General features: G+C 33.4%; 20 non-coding genes across 20 annotated transcripts; all 20 read left to right on the top strand.

The window, feature by feature from the left end:
• Positions 1–434: 434 nt before the first annotated feature.
• On the top strand, positions 435–650 carry LOC146060947 (small nucleolar RNA U3). The gene has a single exon (XR_014470515.1). It is a non-coding gene; the product is annotated as a small nucleolar RNA U3 (small nucleolar RNA).
• Positions 651–1280: 630 nt separating this feature from the next.
• Positions 1281–1496, top strand: LOC146061394 (small nucleolar RNA U3). The gene has a single exon (XR_014470904.1). It is a non-coding gene; the product is annotated as a small nucleolar RNA U3 (small nucleolar RNA).
• Positions 1497–2126: 630 nt separating this feature from the next.
• LOC146061355 (small nucleolar RNA U3) lies at positions 2127–2342 on the top strand. Its single transcript, XR_014470870.1, has one exon. It is a non-coding gene; the product is annotated as a small nucleolar RNA U3 (small nucleolar RNA).
• Positions 2343–6973: 4631 nt separating this feature from the next.
• On the top strand, positions 6974–7189 carry LOC146061251 (small nucleolar RNA U3). The gene has a single exon (XR_014470779.1). It is a non-coding gene; the product is annotated as a small nucleolar RNA U3 (small nucleolar RNA).
• A 630-nt stretch (positions 7190–7819) lies between these two features.
• On the top strand, positions 7820–8035 carry LOC146061003 (small nucleolar RNA U3). Its single transcript, XR_014470565.1, has one exon. It is a non-coding gene; the product is annotated as a small nucleolar RNA U3 (small nucleolar RNA).
• Positions 8036–8665: 630 nt separating this feature from the next.
• Positions 8666–8881, top strand: LOC146061004 (small nucleolar RNA U3). Its single transcript, XR_014470566.1, has one exon. It is a non-coding gene; the product is annotated as a small nucleolar RNA U3 (small nucleolar RNA).
• A 630-nt stretch (positions 8882–9511) lies between these two features.
• Positions 9512–9727, top strand: LOC146061202 (small nucleolar RNA U3). The gene has a single exon (XR_014470736.1). It is a non-coding gene; the product is annotated as a small nucleolar RNA U3 (small nucleolar RNA).
• Positions 9728–10357: 630 nt separating this feature from the next.
• LOC146061148 (small nucleolar RNA U3) lies at positions 10358–10573 on the top strand. The gene has a single exon (XR_014470692.1). It is a non-coding gene; the product is annotated as a small nucleolar RNA U3 (small nucleolar RNA).
• A 630-nt stretch (positions 10574–11203) lies between these two features.
• Positions 11204–11419, top strand: LOC146061072 (small nucleolar RNA U3). The gene has a single exon (XR_014470624.1). It is a non-coding gene; the product is annotated as a small nucleolar RNA U3 (small nucleolar RNA).
• Positions 11420–12049: 630 nt separating this feature from the next.
• LOC146061173 (small nucleolar RNA U3) lies at positions 12050–12265 on the top strand. Its single transcript, XR_014470714.1, has one exon. It is a non-coding gene; the product is annotated as a small nucleolar RNA U3 (small nucleolar RNA).
• A 630-nt stretch (positions 12266–12895) lies between these two features.
• LOC146061203 (small nucleolar RNA U3) lies at positions 12896–13111 on the top strand. Its single transcript, XR_014470737.1, has one exon. It is a non-coding gene; the product is annotated as a small nucleolar RNA U3 (small nucleolar RNA).
• Positions 13112–13739: 628 nt separating this feature from the next.
• LOC146061149 (small nucleolar RNA U3) lies at positions 13740–13955 on the top strand. Its single transcript, XR_014470693.1, has one exon. It is a non-coding gene; the product is annotated as a small nucleolar RNA U3 (small nucleolar RNA).
• Positions 13956–14585: 630 nt separating this feature from the next.
• On the top strand, positions 14586–14801 carry LOC146060937 (small nucleolar RNA U3). The gene has a single exon (XR_014470506.1). It is a non-coding gene; the product is annotated as a small nucleolar RNA U3 (small nucleolar RNA).
• Positions 14802–15418: 617 nt separating this feature from the next.
• LOC146061412 (small nucleolar RNA U3) lies at positions 15419–15631 on the top strand. The gene has a single exon (XR_014470918.1). It is a non-coding gene; the product is annotated as a small nucleolar RNA U3 (small nucleolar RNA).
• A 633-nt stretch (positions 15632–16264) lies between these two features.
• LOC146061398 (small nucleolar RNA U3) lies at positions 16265–16480 on the top strand. The gene has a single exon (XR_014470907.1). It is a non-coding gene; the product is annotated as a small nucleolar RNA U3 (small nucleolar RNA).
• A 629-nt stretch (positions 16481–17109) lies between these two features.
• LOC146061114 (small nucleolar RNA U3) lies at positions 17110–17326 on the top strand. Its single transcript, XR_014470662.1, has one exon. It is a non-coding gene; the product is annotated as a small nucleolar RNA U3 (small nucleolar RNA).
• A 629-nt stretch (positions 17327–17955) lies between these two features.
• On the top strand, positions 17956–18171 carry LOC146061403 (small nucleolar RNA U3). Its single transcript, XR_014470912.1, has one exon. It is a non-coding gene; the product is annotated as a small nucleolar RNA U3 (small nucleolar RNA).
• Positions 18172–18777: 606 nt separating this feature from the next.
• LOC146060948 (small nucleolar RNA U3) lies at positions 18778–18993 on the top strand. Its single transcript, XR_014470516.1, has one exon. It is a non-coding gene; the product is annotated as a small nucleolar RNA U3 (small nucleolar RNA).
• Positions 18994–19623: 630 nt separating this feature from the next.
• Positions 19624–19839, top strand: LOC146061396 (small nucleolar RNA U3). Its single transcript, XR_014470905.1, has one exon. It is a non-coding gene; the product is annotated as a small nucleolar RNA U3 (small nucleolar RNA).
• Positions 19840–20469: 630 nt separating this feature from the next.
• On the top strand, positions 20470–20685 carry LOC146061356 (small nucleolar RNA U3). Its single transcript, XR_014470871.1, has one exon. It is a non-coding gene; the product is annotated as a small nucleolar RNA U3 (small nucleolar RNA).
• Positions 20686–22240: the final 1555 nt, after the last annotated feature.

The following is a 22240-nucleotide window of genomic DNA, read 5'->3' on the forward strand; positions in this document are numbered from 1 at the left end:
TTTTATGAGGACTGATGCATATTTGTTTTAAAATGGGTATTAGCAAAATAGTAACAGCTGAATTGCTTACAGTTGCAAGCCACTGATTTATTTTTGAATGCAATGTGGGAAATGATGAAATTACCAATAGATTTTCGATAGTAATATTAGTGCATTATTTTAATTGCTAAGTATTCTGTTTGATATTTAAGACCAACATCTTTATGTATGCCAATATTATAATCTGCTAAATGATTCTATTTTAAAATGTCTCTAGACTTACAACAAACCATTTATAGTTTGTATACTTTAATCATTCAATTTGTGGAGCAGGTTATGTTTGTGAAAATTGGGTAACAATACGATTACCCACTTTCAAAAATGGTACAAAAATGTCTCCATTACTTTAAATACTGATTCTTATGGTCTAGCTAAACCATCAACAAATGGGAATTAAGACTATACTTTCAGGGATCATTTCTATAGGCAATGATGGGAGAAATGTGCTTGAAAGTGTCCAAACTCACCAACCACAATGATGAGTTAAAGGGTTCTCTTCTCAGCATGAAGGCAGTTGGCAACTCTGTTTTTTATGGATGTTGCTAGCTTTTGATGACTGTGCCACTTTTTGAAATAGAAAAAGTGGTAGGAGAGAGCTCATTCAGAGTGGTTGTTTCCAGTTTTCATTATACGTTATGGCAATTTTGTGCTGTAGTTGTGTGTGTTTGAGTAAATATGGGTCTACATATCTTTACGTTTCTGAAATTGAACGTTGATTAGTAGAGAAAAATGTTTTTGAATGAGTATTTGCGTTTGACTTTTAATCTTGTACAAGTGATTTATTTTTGTGAGGACTGATGCATTTAAAACAATTTTTTTTGTAGCATATTTGTTTTAAAATGGGTATTAGCAAAATAGTAACAGCTGAAATGCTTACAGTTGCAAGCCACTGATTTATTTTTGAATGCAATGTGGGAAATGATGAAATTACCAATAGATTTTCGATAGTAATATTAGTGCATTATTTTAATTGCTAAGTATTCTGTTTGATATTTAAGACCAACATCTTTATGTATGCCAATATTATAATCTGCTAAATAATTCTATTTTAAAATGTCTCCAGACTTACAACAAACCATTTATAGTTTGTATACTTTAATCATTCAATTTGTGGAGCAGGTTATGTTTGTGAAAATTGGGTAACAATACGATTACCCACTTTCAAAAATGGTACAAAAATGTCTCCATTACTTTAAATACTGATTCTTATGGTCTAGCTAAACCATCAACAAATGGGAATTAAGACTATACTTTCAGGGATCATTTCTATACGCAATGATGGGAGAAATGAGCTTGAAAGTGTCCAAACTCACCAACCACAATGATGAGTTAAAGTGTTCTCTTCTCAGCATGAAGGCAGTTGTCAACTCTGTTTCTTATGGATGTTGCTTGCTTTTGATGACTGTGCCACTTTTTTAAATAGAAAAAGTGGTAGGAGAGAGTTCATTTAGAGTGGTTGTTTCCAGTTTTCACTATACGTTATGGCAATTTTGTGCTGTAGTTGTGTGTGTTTGAGTAAATATGGGTCTACATATCTTTACGTTTCTGAATTTGAACGTTGATTAGTAGAGAAAAATGTTTTTGAATGAGTATTTGCGTTTGACTTTTAATCTTGTACAAGTGATTTATTTTAGTGAGGACTGATGCATTTAAAACAATTTAGTTTGCAGCGTATTTGTTTTAAAATGGGTATTAGCAAAATAGTAACAGCTGAATTGCTTACAGTTGCAAGCCACTGATTTATTTTTGAATGCAATGTGGGAAATGATGAAATTACCAATAGATTTTCGATAGTAATATTAGTGCATTATTTTAATTGCTAAGTATTCTGTTTGATATTTAAGACTAACATCTTTATGTATGCCAATATTATAATCTGCTAAATAATTATATTTTAAAATGTCTCTAGACTTACAACAAACCATTTATAGTTTGTATACTTTAATCATTCAATTTGTGGAGCAGGTTATGTTTGTGAAAATTGGGTAACAATACGATTACCCACTTTCAAAAATGGTACAAAAATGTCTCCATTACTTTAAATACTGATTCTTATGGTCTAGCTAAACCATCAACAAATGGGAATTAAGACTATACTTTCAGGGATCATTTCTATAGGCAATGATGGGAGAAATGTGCTTGAAAGTGTCCAAACTCACCAACCACAATGATGAGTTAAAGGGCTCTCTTCTCAGCAAGAAGGCAGTTGGCAACTCTGTTTCTTATGGATGTTGCTTGCTTTTGATGACTGTGCCACTTTTTGAAATAGAAAAAGTGGTAGGCGATAGCTCATTCAGAGTGGTTGTTTCCAGTTTTCACTATACGTTATGGCAATTTTGTGCTGTACAATACCATACAGGATATGAATGGTTTCCTCAGCGCTAATATAAATTCTTTCTTGTTCTCATGTGAGTTACACCCAAAAAGAAGAAAGAAAAAACACAATAGTGTAATATTGTTAACAGAGAATTTTAAATGTGATACGCCTTTAAATGTTGAAGACTCGTTCCAGATTTTTTGTCTACCTGATTAACAGTAGACAAATGCGCTTGTGATTTGAGGGGGATAATTCACCACCGAGGGAATCCACTCTGTCTTCTATTTCCCGTATTTCAGACTCAAAGGGATGAGAAAGACATCATGGTGCAATACGTTTTATTTAATAAAAACAATTCCTTTTAAAATCCACGCAAGATATATAACAGAGGACTCTCACCATTTGCGCATGTCCACAATGCAATTGTAGACCATAAGAGCTTAAGATGTAACAAAGCAGGCGTCCCTGGAAACTCCTTCGCAGTGATGAGAGCCTCTGCAATCCTCCTCAGCGTGTAGCTAGCCGACCGGTTTCGATACAAAGTATCTTCTTCAAGGCTGGTGTATGAATGACACCCTGTATGGGTTTTTATACCCCAATGGAGTAATGCAGAGGCTCTGCCTAATTCCAGACATAGATTACCTATCCATTATGGGTCTCCAGGGATGACATACAATACATACAAAGTCCGTTACACATATTATAGCAATCCCCGCTGCCGCAGCTGTTCTTAATCTGACATATCTCATGCCGGAGACAGCACTTCCGGCGTCATCGTCTTTAGCCGGATATGACGTTTGCGTTCCAAAAGATATGCGTCTGGTGACCATCACCGGATGTGAGGTATGCGTTCCATTTGCCGATTTGCGTTCCACGCTGTACGGAAGTGGGGTAATGTCACTCTGTTTTCTCTGTCTAATGTCCTTTGATAGTGTGGATAGCAGCATATATTCTATTCAAAGTGCAGGTGCTTATGTGTCCTCGGGAGAAGGGGCATAAAATTCAAGATATTAGCGAGAATCATGTTTAGCATATCTTTAAAATGGTAACGGATAAAAACATTACATTAATATCAAACAGAATATAAATATAATAAAAAATTGATAAAAATCATAGAAACCATTTAGTCTCAAAATCCTTATTTAGTCCTCCAGGTATGAGTGTCCCATAATTAAAAATTATGGACATCTCACATTTCGCTAATTTCTTATTAAAATCTCCCCCTCTTGTACCTGGGGTTACTTTTTGTAAAATATAAAAAAAATTTATTTCCTTAGTATTGCACTGGTGGGAATTTTTAAAATGTGCTGATAACGCATGCACATCTAGACCTTTCTTAATATTCCTAAGATGTTCGCTGAGTCTGATTTTGAACGGTCTTGTAGTTCTGCCAATATAGAACTTGGAACAATTACATTCGATAGCATATATCACATTGTTCGAATGACAAGTCAAGAAATCTCTTATTTTGAAAATTTTGGTTAAAAAGGCCTTACAGAGAACCAATTTAGAACATAATTTACAAGAATTTTTGGTAAAAGGCATTGAATTTATCTTGTACAACAACTACTTCCTGTTCAAGGAGGATTTCTATATACAAAAGAGGGGGACCGCCATGGGTACCAGGTTTGCCCCCAGTTATGCCAACATTTTTATGGGTGCGTGGGAGACCGATTATATCTGGTCCCACCACCCATATGGGGCAAACCTGGTCTCATGGTGGCAGTATATAGATGATATTCTTTTTCTTTGGAAGGGTGACAGAGAGACCCTTGACCTTTTCTGCGAGTACCTAAATACTAATGATAGGGGCATTAAACTGTCTTTTGACATTAGTAAAAATCATGTCAACTTTTTGGACCTAGTCATCTATATTGAAGATGGCACTATTAAGACACGTAATTTTGTAAAACCAACAGATTCCAGGTCATACATTAATAAAGAAAGTTGTCACCAACAACAATGGCTCGATACCATACCAATGAGCCAATTACAGAGACTTCGGAGAAATTGTACAGACACCTCAGTCTATTTGAAACAAGCAGATGAAATGAAAGTAAATTTCGTGAATAGTGGATATGAGGAAAAATCTGTAGATAGTACCATAACTAAAGTTGAACAATTAAAAAGAGACGATCTGCTGGTCAAAAAAAGAAAGACTGAACGTGATCAATCCGAACGTTTTAAGTGGTCTTTTATAACCAATTTTTCATCTCAGCACTTTAGTGTTAAAAAAATACTCAAAAAACATTGGTCCCTTCTCCAAAAGGATCCGGTGGTTGGAGATAAAATCCCCCCAGTCCCCAACATTATCTTCAGACGAGCACCGAATCTGAAGAATAAACTAGTCCAAAGCATGTGCCCACCTTCCCCCCAAAAATCGATTGTTTCATCTAAAGGTTTTTATCGATGCGGGGATTGTGTTGGATGTAAAAATATACCCAATACTTTTGGAATGAAAAAAGAGGTGCTCGAGATTAATGGCAAAATTTTCAAAATAAGAGATTTCTTGACTTGTCATTCGAACAATGTGATATATGCTATCGAATGTAATTGTTCCAAGTTCTATATTGGCAGAACTACAAGACCGTTCAAAATCAGACTCAGCGAACATCTTAGGAATATTAAGAAAGGTCTAGATGTGCATGCGTTATCAGCACATTTTAAAAATTCCCACCAGTGCAATACTAAGGAAATAATTTTTTTTTTATATTTTACAAAAAGTAACCCCAGGTACAAGAAGGGGAGATTTTAATAAGAAATTAGCGAAATGTGAGATGTCCATAATTTTTAATTATGGGACACTCATACCTGGAGGACTAAATAAGGATTTTGAGACTAAATGGTTTCTATGATTTTTATCAATTTTTTATTATATTTATATTCTGTTTGATATTAATGTAATGTTTTTATCCGTTACCATTTTAAAGATATGCTAAACATGATTCTCGCTAATATCTTGAATTTTATGCCCCTTCTCCCGAGGACACATAAGCACCTGCACTTTGAATAGAATATATGCTGCTATCCACGCTATCAAAGGACATTAGACAGAGAAAACGGAGTGACATTAACTCCACTTCCGTACAGCGTGGAACGCAAATCGGCAAATGGAACGCATACTTCACATCCGGTGATGGTCACCAGACGCATATCTTTTGGAACGCAAACGTCATATCCGGCTAAAGACGATGACGCCGGAAGCGCTGTCTCCGGCATGAGATATGTCAGATTAAGAACAGCTGCGGCAGCGGGGATTGCTATAATATGTGTAACGGACTTTGTATGTATTGTATGTCATCCCTGGAGACCCATAATGGATAGGTAATCCATGTCTGGAATTAGGCAGAGCCTCTGCATTACTCCATTGGGGTATAAAAACCCATACAGGGTGTCATTCATACACCAGCCTTGAAGAAGATACTTTGTATCGAAACCGGTCGGCTATCTACACGCTGAGGAGGATTGCAGAGGCTCTCATCACTGCGAAGGAGTTTCCAGGGACGCCTGCTTTGTTACATCTTAAGCTCTTATGGTCTACAATTGCATTGTGAACATGCGCAAATGGTGAGAGTCCTCTGTTATATACCTTGCGTGGATTTTAAAAGGAATTGTTTTTATTAAATAAAACGTATTGCACCATGATGTCTTTCTCATCCCTTTGAGTCTGAAATACGGGAAATAGAAGACAGAGTGGATTCCCTCGGTGGTGAATTATCCCCCTCAAATCACAAGCGCATTTGTCTACTGTTAATCAGGTAGACAAAAAATCTGGTACGAGTCTTCAACATTTAAAGGCGTATCACATTTAAAATTCTCTGTTAACAATATTACACTATTGTGTTTTTTCTTTCTTCTTTTTGGGTGTAACTCACATAAGAACAAGAAAGAATTTATATTAGCGCTGAGGAAACCATTCATATCCTGTATGGTATTGTATTTGTGTGTGAATTGGCTGTTCACTTTTTTGTCTGGTTTCCACTAGCTGCTTATCAGCGCATGGTCCAGTGATCTGAATCCCATATCTGCAATTTTGTGCTGTAGTTGTGTGTGTTTGAGTAAAAATGGGTCTACATATCTTTACGTTTCTGAATTTGAACGTTGATTAGTAGAGAAAAATGTTTTTGAATGAGTATTTGCGTTTGACTTTTAATCTTGTACAAGTGATTTATTTTTGTGAGGACTGATGCATTTAAAACAATTTTGTTTGCAGCGTATTTGTTTTAAAATGGGTATTAGCAAAATAGTAACAGCTGAATTGCTTACAGTTGCAAGCCACTGATTTATTTTTTAATGCAATGTGGGAAATGATGAATTTACCAATAGATTTTCGATAGTAATATTAGTGCATTATTTTAATTGCTAAGTATTCTGTTTGATATTTAAGACCAACATCTTTATGTATGCCAATATTATAATCTGCTAAATAATTCTATTTTAAAATGTCTCTAGACTTACAACAAACCATTTATAGTTTGTATACTTTAATCATTCAATTTGTGGAGCAGGTTATGATTGTGAAAATTGGGTAACAATACGATTACCCACTTTCAAAAATGGTACAAAAATGTCTCCATTACTTTAAATACTGATTCTTATGGTCTAGCTAAACCATCAACAAATATACTTTCAGGGATCTTTTCTATAGGCAATGATGGGAGAAATGTGCTTGAAAGTGTCCAAACTCACCAACCACAATGATGAGTTAAAGGGCTCTCTTCTCAGCATGAAGGCAGTTGGCAACTCTGTTTCTTATGGATGTTGCTTGCTTTTGATGACTGTGCCACTTTTTGAAATAGAAAAAGTGGTAGGAGAGAGCTCATTCAGAGTGGTTGTTTCCAGTTTTCATTATACGTTATGGCAATTTTGTGCTGTAGTTGTGTGTGTTTGAGTAAATATGGGTCTACATATCTTTACGTTTCTGAATTTGAACGTTGATTAGTAGAGAAAAATGTTTTTGATTGAGTATTTGCATTTGACTTTTAATCTTGTACAAGTGATTTATTTTTATGAGGACTGATGCATTTAAAACAATTTTGTTTGCAGCGTACTTGTTTTAAAATGGGTATTAGCAAAATAGTAAAAGCTGAATTGCTTACAGTTGCAAGCCACTGATTTATTTTTTAATGCATTTTGGGAAATAATAAAATTACCAATAGATTTTCGATAGTAATATTAGTGCATTATTTTAATTGCTAAGTATTCTGTTTGATATTTAAGACCAACATCTTAGTGTATGCCAATATTATAATCTGCTAAATAATTCTATTTTAAAATGTCTCCAGACTTACAACAAACCATTTATAGTTTGTATACTTTAATCATTCAATTTTTGGAGCAGGTTATGATTGTGAAAATTGGGTAACAATACGATTACCCACTTTCAAAAATGGTACAAAAATGTCTCCATTACTTTAAATACTGATTCTTATGGTCTAGCTAAACCATCAACAAATGGGAATTAAGACTATACTTTCAGGGATCATTTCTATAGGCAATGATGGGAGAAATGTGCTTGAAAGTGTCCAAACTCACCAACCACAATGATGAGTTAAAGGGCTCTCTTCTCAGCATGAAGGCAGTTGGCAACTCTGTTTCTTATGGATGTTGCTTGCTTTTGATGACTGTGCCACTTTTTGAAATAGAAAAAGTGGTAGGAGAGAGCTCATTCAGAGTGGTTGTTTCCAGTTTTCATTATACGTTAAGGCAATTTTGTGCTGTAGTTGTGTGTGTTTGAGTAAATATGGGTCTACATATCTTTACGTTTCTGAATTTGAACGTTGATTAGTAGAGAAAAATGTTTTTGAATGAGTATTTGCGTTTGACTTTTAATCTTGTACAAGTGATTTATTTTTGTGAGGACTGATGCATTTAAAACAATTTTGTTTGCAGCGTATTTGTTTTAAAATGGGTATTAGCAAAATAGTAACAGCTGAATTGCTTACAGTTGCAAGCCACTGATTTATTTTTGAATGCAATGTGGGAAATGATGAATTTACCAATAGATTTTCGATAGTAATATTAGTGCATTATTTTAATTGCTAAGTATTCTGTTTGATATTTAAGACCAACATTTTTATGTATGCCAATATTATAATCTGCTAAATAATTCTATTTTAAAATGTCTCTAGACTTACAACAAACCATTTATAGTTTGTATACTTTAATCATTCAATTTGTGGAGCAGGTTATGATTGTGAAAATTGGGTAACAATACGATTACCCACTTTCAAAAATGGTACAAAAATGTCTCCATTACTTTAAATACTGATTCTTATGGTCTAGCTAAACCATCAACAAATGGGAATTAAGACTATACTTTCAGGGATCATTTCTATAGGCAATGATGGGAGAAATGTGCTTGAAAGTGTCCAAACTCACCAACCACAATGATGAGTTAAAGGGCTCTCTTCTCAGCATGAAGGCAGTTGGCAACTCTGTTTCTTATGGATGTTGCTTGCTTTTGATGACTGTGCCACTTTTTGAAATAGAAAAAGTGGTAGGAGAGAGCTCATTCAGAGTGGTTGTTTCCAGTTTTCATTATACGTTATGGCAATTTTGTGCTGTAGTTGTGTGTGTTTGAGTAAATATGGGTCTACATATCTTTACGTTTCTGAATTTGAACGTTGATTAGTAGAGAAAAATGTTTTTGACTGAGTATTTGCGTTTGACTTTTAATCTTGTACAAGTGATTTATTTTTATGAGGACTGATGCATTTAAAACAATTTTTTTTGTAGCATATTTGTTTTAAAATGGGTATTAGCAAAATAGTAACAGCTGAATTGCTTACAGTTGCAAGCCACTGATTTATTTTTGAATGCAATGTGGGAAATGATGAAATTACCAATAGATTTTCGATAGTAATATTAGTGCATTATTTTAATTGCTAAGTATTCTGTTTGATATTTAAGACCAACATCTTTATGTATGCCAATATTATAATCTGCTAAATAATTCTATTTTAAAATGTCTCCAGACTTACAACAAACCATTTATAGTTTGTATACTTTAATCATTCAATTTGTGGAGCAGGTTATGTTTGTGAAAATTGGGTAACAATACGATTACCCACTTTCAAAAATGGTACAAAAATGTCTCCATTACTTTAAATACTGATTCTTATGGTCTAGCTAAACCATCAACAAATGGGAATTAAGACTATACTTTCAGGGATCATTTCTATAGGCAATGATGGGAGAAATGTGCTTGAAAGTGTCCAAACTCACCAACCACAATGATGAGTTAGAGGGCTCTCTTCTCAGCATGAAGGCAGTTGGCAACTCTAATTCTTATGGATGTTGCTTGCTTTTGATGACTGTGCCACTTTTTGAAATAGAAAAAGTGGTAGGAGAGAGCTCATTCAGAGTGGTTGTTTCCAGTTTTCACTATACGTTATGGCAATTTTGTGCTGTAGTTGTGTGTGTTTGTGTAAATATCGGTCTACATATCTTTACGTTTCTGAATTTGAATGTTGATTAGTAGAGAAAAATGTTTTTGAATGAGTATTTGCGTTTGACTTTTAATCTTGTACAAGTGATTTATTTTTATGAGGACTGATGCATTTAAAACAATTTTGTTTGCAGCATATTTGTTTTAAAATGGGTATTAGCAAAATAGTAACAGCTGAATTGCTTACAGTTGCAAGCCACTGATTTATTTTTGAATGCAATTTGGGAAATGATAAAATTACCAATAGATTTTCGATAGTAATATTAGTGCATTATTTTAATTGCTAAGTATTCTGTTTGATATTTAAAACCAACATCTTAGTGTATGCCAATATTATAATCTGCTAAATAATTCTATTTTAAAATGTCTCTAGACTTACAACAAACCATTTATAGTTTGTATACTTTAATCATTCAATTTGTGGAGCAGGTTATGTTTGTGAAAATTGGGTAACAATACGATTACCCACTTTCAAAAATGGTACAAAAATGTCTCCATTACTTTAAATACTGATTCTTATGGTCTAGCTAAACCATCAACAAATGGGAATTAAGACTATACTTTCAGGGATCATTTCTATAGGCAATGATGGGAGAAATGTGCTTGAAAGTGTCCAAACTCACCAACCACAATGATGAGTTAAAGGGCTCTCTTCTCAGCATGAAGGTAGTTGGCAACTCTGTTTCTTAGGGATGTTGCTTGCTTTTGATGACTGTGCCACTTTTTGAAATAGAAAAAGTGGTAGGAGAGAGCTCATTCAGAGTGGTTGTTTCCAGTTTTCATTATACGTTATGGCAATTTTGTGCTGTAGTTGTGTGTGTTTGAGTAAATATGGGTCTACATATCTTTACGTTTCTGAATTTGAACGTTGATTAGTAGAGAAAAATGTTTTTGATTGAGTATTTGCATTTGACTTTTAATCTTGTACAAGTGATTTATTTTTATGAGGACTGATGCATTTAAAACAATTATGTTTGCAGCGTATTTGTTTTAAAATGGGTATTAGCAAAATAGTAAAAGCTGAATTGCTTACAGTTGCAAGCCACTGATTTATTTTTGAATGCATTTTGGGAAATGATAAAATTACCAATAGATTTTCGATAGTAATATTAGTGCATTATTTTAATTGCTAAGTATTCTGTTTGATATTTAAGACCAACATCTTAGTGTATGCCAATATTATAATCTGCTAAATAATTCTATTTTAAAATGTCTCTAGACTTACAACAAACCATTTATAGTTTGTATACTTTAATCATTCAATTTGTGGAGCAGGTTATGTTTGTGAAAATTGGGTAACAATACGATTACCCACTTTCAAAAATGGTATAAAAATGTCTCCATTACTTTAAATACTGATTCTTATGGTCTAGCTAAACCATCAACTAATGGGAATTAAGACTATACTTTCAGGGATCATTTCTATAGGCAATGATGGGAGAAATGTGCTTGAAAGTGTCCAAACTCACCAACCACAATGATGAGTTAGAGGGCTCTCTTCTCAGCATGAAGGCAGTTGGCAACTCTGTTTCTTATGGATGTTGCTTGCTTTTGATGACTGTGCCACTTTTTGAAATAGAAAAAGTGGTAGGAGAGAGCTCATTCAGAGTGGTTGTTTCCAGTTTTCACTATACGTTATGGCAATTTTGTGCTGTAGTTGTGTGTGTTTGTGTAAATATCGGTCTACATATCTTTACGTTTCTGAATTTGAATGTTGATTAGTAGAGAAAAATGTTTTTGAATGAGTATTTGCGTTTGACTTTTAATCTTGTACAAGTGATTTATTTTTATGAGGACTGATGCATTTAAAACAATTTTGTTTGCAGCGTATTTGTTTTAAAATGGGTATTAGCAAAATAGTAACAGCTGAATTGCTTACAGTTGCAAGCCACTGATTTCTTTTTGAATGCAATTTGGGAAATGATAAAATTACCAATAGATTTTCGATAGTAATATTAGTGCATTATTTTAATTGCTAAGTATTCTGTTTGATATTTAAGACCAACATCTTTATGTATGCCAATATTATAATCTGCTAAATAATTCTATTTTAAAATGTCTCTAGACTTACAACAAACCATTTATAGTTTGTATACTTTAATCATTCAATTTGTGGAGCAGGTTATGATTGTGAAAATTGGGTAACAATACGATTACCCACTTTCAAAAATGGTACAAAAATGTCTCCATTACTTTAAATACTGATTCTTATGGTCTAGCTAAACCATCAACAAATGGGAATTAAGACTATACTTTCAGGGATCATTTCTATAGGCAATGATGGGAGAAATGTGCTTGAAAGTGTCCAAACTCACCAACCACAATGATGAGTTAAAGGGCTCTCTTCTCAGCATGAAGGCAGTTGGCAACTCTGTTTCTTAGGGATGTTGCTTGCTTTTGATGACTGTGCCACTTTTTGAAATAGAAAAAGTGGTAGGAGAGAGCTCATTCAGAGTGGTTGTTTCCAGTTTTCATTATACGTTATGGCAATTTTGTGCTGTAGTTGTGTGTGTTTGAGTAAATATGGGTCTACATATCTTTACGTTTCTGAATTTGAACGTTGATTAGTAGAGAAAAATGTTTTTGACTGAGTATTTGCGTTTGACTTTTAATCTTGTACAAGTGATTTATTTTTATGAGGACTGATGCATTTAAAACAATTTTTTTTGTAGCATATTTGTTTTAAAATGGGTATTAGCAAAATAGTAACAGCTGAATTGCTTACAGTTGCAAGCCACTGATTTATTTTTGAATGCAATGTGGGAAATGATGAAATTACCAATAGATTTTCGATAGTAATATTAGTGCATTATTTTAATTGCTAAGTATTCTGTTTGATATTTAAGACCAACATCTTTATGTATGCCAATATTATAATCTGCTAAATAATTCTATTTTAAAATGTCTCCAGACTTACAACAAACCATTTATAGTTTGTATACTTTAATCATTCAATTTGTGGAGCAGGTTATGTTTGTGAAAATTGGGTAACAATACGATTACCCACTTTCAAAAATGGTACAAAAATGTCTCCATTACTTTAAATACTGATTCTTATGGTCTAGCTAAACCATCAACAAATGGGAATTAAGACTATACTTTCAGGGATCATTTCTATAGGCAATGATGGGAGAAATGTGCTTGAAAGTGTCCAAACTCACCAACCACAATGATGAGTTAGAGGGCTCTCTTCTCAGCATGAAGGCAGTTGGCAACTCTAATTCTTATGGATGTTGCTTGCTTTTGATGACTGTGCCACTTTTTGAAATAGAAAAAGTGGTAGGAGAGAGCTCATTCAGAGTGGTTGTTTCCAGTTTTCACTATACGTTATGGCAATTTTGTGCTGTAGTTGTGTGTTTGTGTAAATATCGGTCTACATATCTTTACGTTTCTGAATTTGAATGTTGATTAGTAGAGAAAAATGTTTTTGAATGAGTATTTGCGTTTGACTTTTAATCTTGTACAAGTGATTTATTTTTATGAGGACTGATGCATTTAAAACAATTTTGTTTGCAGCATATTTGTTTTAAAATGGGTATTAGCAAAATAGTAACAGCTGAATTGCTTACAGTTGCAAGCCACTGATTTATTTTTGAATGCAATTTGGGAAATGATAAAATTACCAATAGATTTTCGATAGTAATATTAGTGCATTATTTTAATTGCTAAGTATTCTGTTTGATATTTAAAACCAACATCTTAGTGTATGCCAATATTATAATCTGCTAAATAATTCTATTTTAAAATGTCTCTAGACTTACAACAAACCATTTATAGTTTGTATACTTTAATCATTCAATTTGTGGAGCAGGTTATGTTTGTGAAAATTGGGTAACAATACGATTACCCACTTTCAAAAATGGTACAAAAATGTCTCCATTACTTTAAATACTGATTCTTATGGTCTAGCTAAACCATCAACAAATGGGAATTAAGACTATACTTTCAGGGATCATTTCTATAGGCAATGATGGGAGAAATGTGCTTGAAAGTGTCCAAACTCACCAACCACAATGATGAGTTAAAGGGCTCTCTTCTCAGCATGAAGGTAGTTGGCAACTCTGTTTCTTAGGGATGTTGCTTGCTTTTGATGACTGTGCCACTTTTTGAAATAGAAAAAGTGGTAGGAGAGAGCTCATTCAGAGTGGTTGTTTCCAGTTTTCATTATACGTTATGGCAATTTTGTGCTGTAGTTGTGTGTGTTTGAGTAAATATGGGTCTACATATCTTTACGTTTCTGAATTTGAACGTTGATTAGTAGAGAAAAATGTTTTTGATTGAGTATTTGCATTTGACTTTTAATCTTGTACAAGTGATTTATTTTTATGAGGACTGATGCATTTAAAACAATTATGTTTGCAGCGTATTTGTTTTAAAATGGGTATTAGCAAAATAGTAAAAGCTGAATTGCTTACAGTTGCAAGCCACTGATTTATTTTTGAATGCATTTTGGGAAATGATAAAATTACCAATAGATTTTCGATAGTAATATTAGTGCATTATTTTAATTGCTAAGTATTCTGTTTGATATTTAAGACCAACATCTTAGTGTATGCCAATATTATAATCTGCTAAATAATTCTATTTTAAAATGTCTCTAGACTTACAACAAACCATTTATAGTTTGTATACTTTAATCATTCAATTTGTGGAGCAGGTTATGTTTGTGAAAATTGGGTAACAATACGATTACCCACTTTCAAAAATGGTATAAAAATGTCTCCATTACTTTAAATACTGATTCTTATGGTCTAGCTAAACCATCAACTAATGGGAATTAAGACTATACTTTCAGGGATCATTTCTATAGGCAATGATGGGAGAAATGGGCTTGAAAGTGTCCAAACTCACCAACCACAATGATGAGTTAGAGGGCTCTCTTCTCAGCATGAAGGCAGTTGGCAACTCTGTTTCTTATGGATGTTGCTTGCTTTTGATGACTGTGCCACTTTTTGAAATAGAAAAAGTGGTAGGAGAGAGCTCATTCAGAGTGGTTGTTTCCAGTTTTCACTATACGTTATGGCAATTTTGTGCTGTAGTTGTGTGTGTTTGTGTAAATATCGGTCTACATATCTTTACGTTTCTGAATTTGAATGTTGATTAGTAGAGAAAAATGTTTTTGAATGAGTATTTGCGTTTGACTTTTAATCTTGTACAAGTGATTTATTTTTATGAGGACTGATGCATTTAAAACAATTTTGTTTGCAGCGTATTTGTTTTAAAATGGGTATTAGCAAAATAGTAACAGCTGAATTGCTTACAGTTGCAAGCCACTGATTTCTTTTTGAATGCAATTTGGGAAATGATAAAATTACCAATAGATTTTCGATAGTAATATTAGTGCATTATTTTAATTGCTAAGTATTCTGTTTGATATTTAAGACCAACATCTTTATGTATGCCAATATTATAATCTGCTAAATAATTCTATTTTAAAATGTCTCTAGACTTACAACAAACCATTTATAGTTTGTATACTTTAATCATTCAATTTGTGGAGCAGGTTATGATTGTGAAAATTGGGTAACAATACGATTACCCACTTTCAAAAATGGTACAAAAATGTCTCCATTACTTTAAATACTGATTCTTATGGTCTAGCTAAACCATCAACAAATATACTTTCAGGGATCATTTCTATAGGCAATGATGGGAGAAATGTGCTTGAAAGTGTCCAAACTCACCAAAAACAATGATGAGTTAAAGGGCTCTCTTCTCAGCATGAAGGCAGTTGGCAACTCTGTTTCTTATGGATGTTGCTTGCTTTTGATGACTGTGCCACTTTTTGAAATAGAAAAAGTGGTAGGAGAGAGCACATTCAGAGTGGTTGTTTCCAGTTTTCATTATACGTTATGGCAATTTTGTGCTGTAGTTGTGTGTGTTTGAGTAAATATGGGTCTACATATCTTTACGTTTCTGAATTTGAACGTTGATTAGTAGAGAAAAATGTTTTTGAATGAGTATTTGCGTTTGACTTTTAATCTTGTACAAGTGATTTATTTTTATGAGGACTGATGCATTTAAAACAATTTTTTTTGTAGCATATTTGTTTTAAAATGGGTATTAGCAAAATAGTAACTGCTGAATTGCTTACAGTTGCAAGCCACAGATTTATTTTTGAATGCAATGTGGGAAATGATGAAATTACCAATAGATTTTCGATAGTAATATTAGTGCATTATTTTAATTGCTAAGTATTCTGTTTGATATTTAAGACCAACATCTTAGTGTATGCCAATATTATAATCTGCTAAATAATTCTATTTTAAAATGTCTCTAGACTTACAACAAACCATTTATAGTTTGTATACTTTAATCATTCAATTTGTGGAGCAGGTTATGATTGTGAAAATTGGGTAACAATACGATTACCCACTTTTAAAAATGGTACAAAAATGTCTCCATTACTTTAAATACTGATTCTTATGGTCTAGCTAAACCATCAACAAATGGGAATTAAGACTATACTTTCAGGGATCATTTCTATAAGCAATGATGGGAGAAATGTGCTTGAAAGTGTCCAAACTCACCAATCACAATGATGAGTTAAAGGGCTCTCTTCTCAGCATGAAGGCAGTTGGCAACTCTGTTTCTTATGGATGTTACTTGCTTTTGATGACTGTGCCACTTTTTGAAATAGAAAAAGTGGTAGGAGAGAGCTCATTCAGAGTGGTTGTTTCCAGTTTTCATTATACGTTATGGCAATTTTGTGCTGTAGTTGTGTGTGTTTGAGTAAATATGGGTCTACATATCTTTACGTTTCTGAATTTGAACGTTGATTAGTAGAGAAAAATGTTTTTGACTGAGTATTTGCGTTTGACTTTTAATCTTGTACAAGTGATTTATTTTTATGAGGACTGATGCATTTAAAACAATTTTTTTGTAGCATATTTGTTTTAAAATGGGTATTAGCAAAATAGTAACAGCTGAATTGCTTACAGTTGCAAGCCGCTGATTTATTTTTTAATGCAATGTGGGAAATGATGAAATTACCAATAGATTTTCGATAGTAATATTAGTGCATTATTTTAATTGCTAAGTATTCTGTTTGATATTTAAGACTAACATCTTTATGTATGCCAATATTATAATCTGCTAAATAATTCTATTTTAAAATGTCTCTAGACTTACAACAAACCATTTATAGTTTGTATACTTTATTAATTCAATTTGTGGAGCAGGTTATGATTGTGAAAATTGGGTAACAATACGATTACCCACTTTCAAAAATGGTACAAAAATGTCTCCATTACTTTAAATACTGATTCTTATGGTCTAGCTAAACCATCAACAAATGGGAATTAAGACTATACTTTCAAGGGATCATTTCTATAGGCAATGACGGGAGAAATGTGCTTGAAAGTGTCCAAACTCACCAACCACAATGATGAGTTAAAGGGTTCTCTTCTCAGCATGAAGGCAGTTGGCAACTCTGTTTCTTATGGATGTTGCTTGCTTTTGATGACTGTGCCACTTTTTGAAATAGAAAAAGTGGTAGGAGAGAGCTCATTCAGAGTGGTTGTTTCCAGTTTTCAATATACGTTATGGCAATTTTGTGCTGTAGTTGTGTGTGTTTGAGTAAATATGGGTCTACATATCTTTACGTTTCTGAATTTGAACGTTGATTAGTAGAGAAAAATGTTTTAGATTGAGTATTTGCATTTGACTTTTAATCTTGTACAAGTGATTTATTTTTATGAGGACTGATGCATTTAAAACAATTTTGTTTGCAGCATATTTGTTTTAAAATGGGTATTAGCAAATAGTAACAGCTGAATTGCTTACAGTTGCAAGCCACTGATTTATTTTTGAATGCAATGTGGGAAATGATGAAATTACCAATAGATTTTCGATAGTAATATTAGTGCATTATTTTAATTGCTAAGTATTCTGTTTGATATTTAAGACCAACATCTTTATGTATGCCAATATTATACTCTGCTAAATAATTCTATTTTAAAATGTCTCTAGACTTACAACAAACCATTTATAGTTTGTATACTTTAATCATTCAATTTGTGGAGCAGGTTATGTTTGTGAAAATTGGGTAACAATACGATTACCCACTTTCAAAAATGGTACAAAAATGTCTCCATTACTTTAAATACTGATTCTTATGGTCTAGCTAAACCATCAACAAATGGGAATTAACACTATACTTTCAGGGATCATTTCTATAGGCATTGATGGGAGAAATGTGCTTGAAAGTGTCCAAACTCACCAACCACAATGATGAGTTAAAGGGTTCTCTTCTCAGCATGAAGGCAGTTGGCAACTCTGTTCCTTATGGATGTTTCTTGCTTTTGATGACTGTGCCACTTTTTGAAATAGAAACAGTGGTAGGAGAGAGCTCATTCAGAGTGGTTGTTTCCAGTTTTCACTATACGTTATGGCAATTTTGTGCTGTAGTTGTGTGTGTTTGAGTAAATATGGGTCTACATATCTTTACGATTCTGAATTTGAACGTTGATTAGAAGAGAAAAATGTTTTTGAATGAGTATTTGCGTTTGACTTTTAATCTTGTACAAGTGATTTATTTTTATGAGGACTGATGCATATTTGTTTTAAAATGGGTATTAGCAAAATAGTAACAGCTGAATTGCTTACAGTTGCAAGCCACTGATTTATTTTTGAATGCAATGTGGGAAATGATGAAATTACCAATAGATTTTCGATAGTAATATTAGTGCATTATTTTAATTGCTAAGTATTCTGTTTGATATTTAAGACCAACATCTTTATGTATGCCAATATTATAATCTGCTAAATGATTCTATTTTAAAATGTCTCTAGACTTACAACAAACCATTTATAGTTTGTATACTTTAATCATTCAATTTGTGGAGCAGGTTATGTTTGTGAAAATTGGGTAACAATACGATTACCCACTTTCAAAAATGGTACAAAAATGTCTCCATTACTTTAAATACTGATTCTTATGGTCTAGCTAAACCATCAACAAATGGGAATTAAGACTATACTTTCAGGGATCATTTCTATAGGCAATGATGGGAGAAATGTGCTTGAAAGTGTCCAAACTCACCAACCACAATGATGAGTTAAAGGGTTCTCTTCTCAGCATGAAGGCAGTTGGCAACTCTGTTTTTTATGGATGTTGCTAGCTTTTGATGACTGTGCCACTTTTTGAAATAGAAAAAGTGGTAGGAGAGAGCTCATTCAGAGTGGTTGTTTCCAGTTTTCATTATACGTTATGGCAATTTTGTGCTGTAGTTGTGTGTGTTTGAGTAAATATGGGTCTACATATCTTTACGTTTCTGAAATTGAACGTTGATTAGTAGAGAAAAATGTTTTTGAATGAGTATTTGCGTTTGACTTTTAATCTTGTACAAGTGATTTATTTTTGTGAGGACTGATGCATTTAAAACAATTTTTTTTGTAGCATATTTGTTTTAAAATGGGTATTAGCAAAATAGTAACAGCTGAAATGCTTACAGTTGCAAGCCACTGATTTATTTTTGAATGCAATGTGGGAAATGATGAAATTACCAATAGATTTTCGATAGTAATATTAGTGCATTATTTTAATTGCTAAGTATTCTGTTTGATATTTAAGACCAACATCTTTATGTATGCCAATATTATAATCTGCTAAATAATTCTATTTTAAAATGTCTCCAGACTTACAACAAACCATTTATAGTTTGTATACTTTAATCATTCAATTTGTGGAGCAGGTTATGTTTGTGAAAATTGGGTAACAATACGATTACCCACTTTCAAAAATGGTACAAAAATGTCTCCATTACTTTAAATACTGATTCTTATGGTCTAGCTAAACCATCAACAAATGGGAATTAAGACTATACTTTCAGGGATCATTTCTATACGCAATGATGGGAGAAATGAGCTTGAAAGTGTCCAAACTCACCAACCACAATGATGAGTTAAAGTGTTCTCTTCTCAGCATGAAGGCAGTTGTCAACTCTGTTTCTTATGGATGTTGCTTGCTTTTGATGACTGTGCCACTTTTTTAAATAGAAAAAGTGGTAGGAGAGAGTTCATTTAGAGTGGTTGTTTCCAGTTTTCACTATACGTTATGGCAATTTTGTGCTGTAGTTGTGTGTGTTTGAGTAAATATGGGTCTACATATCTTTACGTTTCTGAATTTGAACGTTGATTAGTAGAGAAAAATGTTTTTGAATGAGTATTTGCGTTTGACTTTTAATCTTGTACAAGTGATTTATTTTAGTGAGGACTGATGCATTTAAAACAATTTAGTTTGCAGCGTATTTGTTTTAAAATGGGTATTAGCAAAATAGTAACAGCTGAATTGCTTACAGTTGCAAGCCACTGATTTATTTTTGAATGCAATGTGGGAAATGATGAAATTACCAATAGATTTTCGATAGTAATATTAGTGCATTATTTTAATTGCTAAGTATTCTGTTTGATATTTAAGACTAACATCTTTATGTATGCCAATATTATAATCTGCTAAATAATTATATTTTAAAATGTCTCTAGACTTACAACAAACCATTTATAGTTTGTATACTTTAATCATTCAATTTGTGGAGCAGGTTATGTTTGTGAAAATTGGGTAACAATACGATTACCCACTTTCAAAAATGGTACAAAAATGTCTCCATTACTTTAAATACTGATTCTTATGGTCTAGCTAAACCATCAACAAATGGGAATTAAGACTATACTTTCAGGGATCATTTCTATAGGCAATGATGGGAGAAATGTGCTTGAAAGTGTCCAAACTCACCAACCACAATGATGAGTTAAAGGGCTCTCTTCTCAGCAAGAAGGCAGTTGGCAACTCTGTTTCTTATGGATGTTGCTTGCTTTTGATGACTGTGCCACTTTTTGAAATAGAAAAAGTGGTAGGCGATAGCTCATTCAGAGTGGTTGTTTCCAGTTTTCACTATACGTTATGGCAATTTTGTGCTGTACAATACCATACAGGATATGAATGGTTTCCTCAGCGCTAATATAAATTCTTTCTTGTTCTCATGTGAGTTACACCCAAAAAGAAGAAAGAAAAAACACAATAGTGTAATATTGTTAACAGAGAATTTTAAATGTGATACGCCTTTAAATGTTGAAGACTCGTTCCAGATTTTTTGTCTACCTGATTAACAGTAGACAAATGCGCTTGTGATTTGAGGGGGATAATTCACCACCGAGGGAATCCACTCTGTCTTCTATTTCCCGTATTTCAGACTCAAAGGGATGAGAAAGACATCATGGTGCAATACGTTTTATTTAATAAAAACAATTCCTTTTAAAATCCACGCAAGATATATAACAGAGGACTCTCACCATTTGCGCATGTCCACAATGCAATTGTAGACCATAAGAGCTTAAGATGTAACAAAGCAGGCGTCCCTGGAAACTCCTTCGCAGTGATGAGAGCCTCTGCAATCCTCCTCAGCGTGTAGCTAGCCGACCGGTTTCGATACAAAGTATCTTCTTCAAGGCTGGTGTATGAATGACACCCTGTATGGGTTTTTATACCCCAATGGAGTAATGCAGAGGCTCTGCCTAATTCCAGACATAGATTACCTATCCATTATGGGTCTCCAGGGATGACATACAATACATACAAAGTCCGTTACACATATTATAGCAATCCCCGCTGCCGCAGCTGTTCTTAATCTGACATATCTCATGCCGGAGACAGCACTTCCGGCGTCATCGTCTTTAGCCGGATATGACGTTTGCGTTCCAAAAGATATGCGTCTGGTGACCATCACCGGATGTGAGGTATGCGTTCCATTTGCCGATTTGCGTTCCACGCTGTACGGAAGTGGGGTAATGTCACTCTGTTTTCTCTGTCTAATGTCCTTTGATAGTGTGGATAGCAGCATATATTCTATTCAAAGTGCAGGTGCTTATGTGTCCTCGGGAGAAGGGGCATAAAATTCAAGATATTAGCGAGAATCATGTTTAGCATATCTTTAAAATGGTAACGGATAAAAACATTACATTAATATCAAACAGAATATAAATATAATAAAAAATTGATAAAAATCATAGAAACCATTTAGTCTCAAAATCCTTATTTAGTCCTCCAGGTATGAGTGTCCCATAATTAAAAATTATGGACATCTCACATTTCGCTAATTTCTTATTAAAATCTCCCCCTCTTGTACCTGGGGTTACTTTTTGTAAAATATAAAAAAAATTTATTTCCTTAGTATTGCACTGGTGGGAATTTTTAAAATGTGCTGATAACGCATGCACATCTAGACCTTTCTTAATATTCCTAAGATGTTCGCTGAGTCTGATTTTGAACGGTCTTGTAGTTCTGCCAATATAGAACTTGGAACAATTACATTCGATAGCATATATCACATTGTTCGAATGACAAGTCAAGAAATCTCTTATTTTGAAAATTTTGGTTAAAAAGGCCTTACAGAGAACCAATTTAGAACATAATTTACAAGAATTTTTGGTAAAAG

This window comes from Crinia signifera, chromosome 2 (genome assembly GCF_055691185.1).
Source record: "Crinia signifera chromosome 2, ASM5569118v1, whole genome shotgun sequence".
Taxonomy (NCBI): domain Eukaryota; kingdom Metazoa; phylum Chordata; class Amphibia; order Anura; family Myobatrachidae; genus Crinia; species Crinia signifera.